This window comes from Lathyrus oleraceus, chromosome 7 (assembly GCF_024323335.1).
Source record: "Lathyrus oleraceus cultivar Zhongwan6 chromosome 7, CAAS_Psat_ZW6_1.0, whole genome shotgun sequence".
Lineage (NCBI taxonomy): Eukaryota > Viridiplantae > Streptophyta > Magnoliopsida > Fabales > Fabaceae > Lathyrus > Lathyrus oleraceus.
The window spans coordinates 438,368,631-438,375,980 of NC_066585.1; positions in this window are offsets into that span (position 1 = coordinate 438,368,631).

Consider the following 7,350-nt stretch of genomic DNA (forward strand, 5'->3'; position numbering starts at 1 on the left):
GCAAACTGTCTCTTCAGGAGTATGTGAACCCTCACAAAAATTCGACAAACGGGTTAGAATACGAAGCTAGGATGCAACCAAGAGTTGCACCAAACAAAAGAATCACAGCAATAATAGTGTCAGGCAAACAGCGTATAGATGCAATAGAAGACATGTCAATCAAGTACAGAACAGATTAGAATGCAAACGAAGAAACAAATACTGTCATGTTCGCTACTGCCTCGCCTAGCGAAGGCTTAGCGAACCCTCGCTACATGTTCGCTCAGCGAAGTGCTAGCGAACGACTGCGGGTTCTGGGTTCTTCTTTGATAACAGTGCGATTTCAGGAACCCCAAACCCTATGGCATTCATTACAGAAATTACATGGTTAAACATTCAAGATATCATGTTACACATTCATGCATACTTAAACCCATATGCAAAACCTAATGATATATTTAGAAATTCAATCATAATGCCTCATGTATTTGAAGATGTCAAATTAGGAGCATAAAATAGTGGGGGTGTGGCAAACCTGTTTGCAATTGCAATTGCACCGTCGGACTTGCAGATCACTCTTATGGTTTGTACCAGATTGAGTTGGGCGGAGGTAACCTTTGTGCAGATGAGTTTCCTTCGGGGTATCTGGGGGTTACTCTGAATTCTCTTCGTTAGCCTCCAGGGTTTTTCCGGTTGCCTCTGTTAGGGTTTGCTTGTTCCCTCTCTGTCCTCCGTCTCCTTATCTCTGTGTGAAGTTCTGGTATTTATAATAATTGTCTTGGTGGGCTCAGAATTAAGCCCAAATTTTTTTGGTATTTCGTGAGCTCGCTAGGCGAGTGAGGTAGCGAAGGGTTCGCTAGGCGAGCAGCTAGCGAAGGATTCCAGTAGCTAATTCATCAAAACTCGCTGGAGCGAGGAATGACGCGTGGGCTTCGCCTAGCGAAGGGTTTGCTCACCTAGCGAGCATGCCAGTTCAGGTCATCTTCTGGATTTGGTAACCTGTGCGCTGGACCCTTGTTCCTTTAACATTAATGTCTTGAAAATGGATTAGAATGTCTTGAAAAATGTCCTGAACAGTTAACGGGCAAATTTTGGGGTATGACAGGAGCACTTTTATTTATTGCATTACTTTTGTTCTATTGTTTTCATTTGCTATGTTATCGCTACATTTTTTTTCTATGATACATCCAATTTCAATTTACTAATTCAATTGCTATTTATTTAATTAAGCTTATTTCATCTATTTATTCATTTCTGCATTTATGTTGTTAAATTCATCTTGCTTAGCTATTATTTATGCTGCTATTCTGCTGTGTTTTGCTGTGTTGAGAATTTTTTTGAATTTAGCGCGTGACAACCGTCACGAATCTGGAACGATCGTCACACACATGAAAGTGACCGTTACGAGCAAGTGACCATTGCAGACGACCGTTACGCATTCGTTGCTCGTGACGACCGTCACACCCCTGTGACAACCGTCACGAATTCCAGAGAGCTCGCCTATAAAAGCAAGCGCTCTTTCTCCCTTTTCTCCTCACCAATATTCACTCTCCTATATTCTGATCATCATCTATTCAATTCTTCACTATTTTTCTGCGAGCGCATAACTCACAAACCTTCCACCTCATCCACCAACACCAAAAGTTACATCCAACTCATCAAATGGCCCGTCAAGAAAGAGGCACTCCCGACCTATCAATCGTCACATTCCACGATGGAGAAGTCGACGAATGCCAAAGGAGCAACTCCCTCAAATTCTATCAACGCTCCGTTCAAGCCACGAGGTATGTGGATCACGAATGCCTAAGGGAGTTAGGACTTTTGGAGGGTGTAGAATGGATGCTAGCTGCCTCTAGCTTGACGCAACTCTGTACCACACCGCAGCCAACCTACAAAGCGCTGACCCTGGAATTTCTAAGTTCCTACTCTTACATCACTCCACCTGGCGCTACCCAATATCTCACCGGTGTAGCCACATTTAGAATGTTTGGCACCGAGTATTCCCTTAATCAAACCTTGATTGCAAGAATGCTTGGTTTCCGACATGGAGAAGGAATCCACTACTGCATCCCAGAAGGATGGTCAGATATAGCATTCCAAGTTTGGCACAACCTCACCCACATGAACGCAACGAGCTGGGATACACTTAACGCAACATATATCCACAACCCAACCATTAGATACTTTCACCGAGTCCTGGGGCACACAGTTTTTGGAAGAGTCAGCAACCACAAGGTAAACTCTAAGGAACTTTTCCTTCTCCACTGTGTGTTTCCCCAAATTGCATTCAATGTTACTCCGTTCCTACTAGCCAACATCCAGGCTGCTTTCATGAGAGGCAGCCAGGCATTTTGTTGTGGGGGAATTATCACCTCCATAGCATTGGGCTTGAACCTGGGAGATAGGCTAGCCAACTTGCCAGCCCTGGAAGCAGAATTCCTCGACATCGACTACTGTCGTGCCTCACACCTAATCAAAGCAAGAGATGATGGGAAGTAGCATCCTATTGTCAGAAACAAGCCAGTAAAGAGCATCATCATGCCCAACAAGAACCGCACAGATCCAAGAGAAATGACAAATTGGACTTTTGATCTAGAGGCCCCCGAACCAACTGATGGAAATCCTGGTAATGGTACAAATGAAGTCGAAGAAGAGCTTGACAGAGGCATGCCCCAACCTTCTCAAGAGCACGCTGCAGAGACCTCCTCCCGAGGATAAAGAAGAAGCGAACGAAGACCCGCCTCCATGGAAAACATCTACACCGAGATGTTGATACACAACCAAATAATGGAAGACCGCCAAACAGAAATGATGCAAGCGATCCAGCAAATGCAGTGGGATCAACACGATTATGCTCACTGGCATGATCAGGGGATGGCGGAACTTCCAGACCAGATGAGTGCCCTGACTTATCGCGTAGATGCCATCCAGGAGTACACTCAGCACGTAGGATTGGATCCTACCCAGCGAGGACAAGGTGAGCGCCCAAGAGCCAAGAGCCAGAGCACAAAGAAGTCAACCGCGTAATGGTGAGCAGTGATTTTTTGTTTCTTTTCCTTTCTACTTCTGTATACTGTCGCATTGAGGATAATGCAAATTTTTAAATGTGGGAGGAAATCCTTATCACTCCTCTACTTGTTTCTATTGCTAATATTTTCAGCCAATACAAAAAATTTTGCTTGTCCTTTTTCAATCATGTACACATATTTTGGCATAACAAAAATTTTCCTTAAGATTAAATGCATACCCTACGAGTACATAGGTTATCCCGAGGAGGCTTTGTCAGGAAAACCGAGAAAGATCTAACAAGATTGATACCGTCCCGACACCCTAGACCCCTTATTTCTACGAGATCAGTTTGAATAACCATTATACCGACACCTTAAGTCTCCATTCTAGAGTAACCCTTAGTAGTTTATACTAGCAGTCAGCACCGTCTCAAGCGCAAACCACGTGGAGAGCCGATGAATATAAGTGTTTGATGCCTACAAATCAAGAAACTCCTTCATACTGTTGCTATCAAGAAATTGATAAAAAGAACCATACAAAAGGTTGCAAAGTTATGCAAAAAGAAGGAATAAAAACCCCAGTCGGTTGGTCCAGAGGTACCTAGTACTGGACTCGATAGGGCGAACTACGGTTCGATCCCCCACAACCTTCAAATGGGATATATAAAGGGGTACCACACTAGTGTACCAGACCCCCGTGCTAAGAAAAGGATCAAAGTCACCAACCGGCTACTTCACTAAGTGCGTGTGGAGGCAAAGGGCTTAATGTGATTGCGCTAGAATGAAACCGGGTGAAATAGAAACAGAGACACTAGGTCGAGCTATAATAGCATGATTCGAACTGGCTTGTGTAAAGGAGAGATCTATGATAAAGCTGAAAGCTCGTGTCATCACAGTATCTTTGGTGTTTCGCTCAATATCGGACATCCTAACAATCCACCTGACAACCACGTACGAACAGGTAATGTATCCGCGTTTAAATTCTATTTTTCAAATTGTGTTTGCTTGAGGACAAGCAAAGATTCAAGTTTAGGGGAGTTTGATAACACGAAAACACATCAGATAATTGCCTTTACTTACACTCAGAAATCACATCATTTCGATTAATATCCCGATTTTTGCGCAAGTATTCATGTTGTTTTTGCAGGTATTTAAATCTCCATACATTAAAGAGCAAAATGAGGAAAAGGAAGAAAAAGAAGAAGAAACAAGTAAAAAAAGCATAGAAAAACCAGAAGAACAGAAAAAACAGATTTTGCTGATGTGACGATCGCCACACATTCATGACGCTCGTCACGGCCCAGATTGTGACGACCGTCACTGGCCCATGACGAGCGTCACACGGCCACAAACTGCGCTTTGAAGCAGTCAGCAATAGGCACCCAAAAGTGCCTATATTTCCTCCAACAAACTTTTCCCACGATTTCCTCTCTCAAGACCAAGTGTTCCTTGAGTTCCTCAACTACTAAGACCTAATGGACACTATATAAAGGACTCAATTGGGAAAAATTGAGAACGCCTACTTTGATTTGACGCTCTGCAATTTAATTTCCAGTTTTTAGCATTCAACATTTTTTTCTTTCTTTCCAGCAACCTTTTTTCCGTTGTTTTATTGTATTCGCCATTCTTTTCATAGTTTCCCTTTTCCAGTTAGCCATAGTAGTAGTTTCCTACACTGGGGAACTACTACGCTTTATTTAATTTTAAGTAGTAATCTGTATTGAAGAAGCAAAGCCTACCGACTTGTGGAGGACTGCTCAAATGCTCCAAGAATCGCTATACTTTGTACTTCGATCTCCAGGTTTTTATTGAATTATTATTATTATTGCCCATTTATTGTTATAAGCATGTTTGTCACTGAGTTAATCTGTTTATGCCTTGCGATTGCTTTAATTAATATGTCCGGCTAAACTACCGGTATCAGTATGTAGCAACTTAATTTGATGGAGTTTAATAATAACCGGTGAAAACCCTTTTTCTCAAATAACCTTTTAGGCTGAAATTTTTAATATGAATTTAATTAACTTTATCACAAAAGCGTGAAAAGCTATTTAATACGATTTTGCCACGAGAGTGGGAAATTAACTAAGGTGAGAACCAACAATCGCGAGAGCGTGAGGCTCGAGCTGGATAGTAAAAATTAGGCATTGGGTTTAAAAACAGTGAGAGCACTTTAAAAACAATTAGAATTTATTTATTTTCAAAAAGTAATTTTGACTTCAAATGGGACAGCGAGAGCGTACATTCTGACTTAAAGTTATAGGCCAAATCAACAACCACGAGAGTGTGAGATAAAGTCTTTTAAATAAACATTTTCTACTGAGAGATATTTGACATTTAAACTATTCACCGGTGACTTATCGAATCCCTGACGATTAATGCGCTGCATATTGATTCCTTCCTTTAATTCTTTCTTAAAACCGAAAATTTCCCTTAGATTTACTATATTACCCCCGAACTCTTACTAATCAATTCCCTTAGCTAAACATAGTGACGTTAGCAGCACTAATTTGACCATAGGTCCCTGTGGGATCGATATCTTTTAAAACTAAAGCGACTAGATTGTGCACTTGCAGTCAAGTACCCGACAGACTATATTTTATATGTAGCCAGACGAACCATCAATATCATCAAGAGATTCAACAATATGATCAACTAAGAGTAACCTATAAACACCTCAAAGTGTTAAGAATGACCCCTTGATCATTCATCAACATGTTTGAAGTGTTGAAGATTCAATCAACCTTTGGATCAATAATCAAAGATGTTCAAGATTGTCATCAACCAATATAATCATAAACAAAGGGGTAAAATAAAAATAAATAATAATAATAATAATAATAATAATTATAATGATGATGTAATTATATTAAATAGAAATTAATTAAAATGTGAAAAGAAAGAAAAATAAAAAGTTTGATTTAAATGCTAAGTAAAATAAAATAAAATAAAAGAAGAAACAAAAATGAAAAGAAAATCGACATGACATATTTCTTCATGAACACAAACCATTGTTTAATCATCTTCCTCATATTGCAAATGGAGGAAAAACTCCAAACCTCAATCCAAACATAACACCATTTTTTAGAGTTGTTGTGCTTTGTCTTGAGGTAGTATATGGTTGTTGTGGTAGAAAAATGGAGGAGAAGGAAGTTGTATGTTTACATGGTGGTGGTGAATTGTTATGTGGATGAAGGTTGCAGGCTTGCTACTGATGTTGTTGTATGAAGAGGGTGGATTTTTACATGGTGGTTGGGTGGTTCAAAGAAGAAAGGGGGATTGAGTGAGTTTGGGTTTTTAGGTTAAAAGAGGAGAGCTTGAATGTGATTTTGGAAGAGTTTTAGTGGCTGCTAGCTTAGAAAAATGAGAGGAAATGGTGTTCTATTTATAGGGGAAGCATATGGGTTGAAGTGTGTGAGGTTAGGATTCACTTTGTGTAAAAACATGAAAGTTACTACGATTGTCCGCACAAGTGTAATCAGTACCAGGATTTGGGTAATCGGTTACCCTTAATTTGGATAACCGGTTACCAGTGCATAAAATGCCCCTGGACGCTTCTTTAAAAGATGGTGTAACCGGTTACCATAATTTGGGTAACCAGTTACTAGAATCCAAATTTGGATTTTTTGCTATGTTATGTTTTTTTTCTTGGAAGGATTGGAATGTTAATGCTTATATTGATGAAATTATAACTGTATGCATATATAGTATGGTAAATTTTGGGGTATGACAGTGATGTCCCTCAAATACGCAACCTCAATATCGCCCTTTATAACTCAGAAGCTCAAGTAGAGCAAGATGCCGACTCAAAGAAGGAGCTATGGAAGCTTCTCAAGTTACACCTAGGAGTTGGGACAAGAAGTGTCAAGAGGCAAAGGACACCAAAGAGTATGCTAAGAATTGGAAAGACATATTTAAGGCCTTGCATCGGGATAACTCGGTATGACTGAGAGAAAGTGAGCATGTGATTGAGGACTTCGAAGCCTTCGAGAAAACCATTCACTTTCTGCACAAAGATAGGGACGAATACCGTGCAAAACTCAAGGGTCTGGTGGAGTTCTGTAACTGGTTAGCCAGAGACATGCCATGGAAATTGAGGGATGCTATCGAGGAATTGGACAGAGTCAAAACCCACCCTTCTATGGTCAGATTCATTTTGCTCTGTGAAGAAATGATGAAGAGATTCAAATAGGAGTTAAAGGAACTCAAAGCACAGAATCATGTAGTTTTACCTTTGCTTTTGTACTTATAGGCTTTATAGAGAAATTTAGTATTTGAGTTGTATTCGCTTAATCTTTTATGCTTTTGTACTATCTACTTGATTGGAATGAATGATTGAAAAGTTTGGCTTTCTTTTATTTCC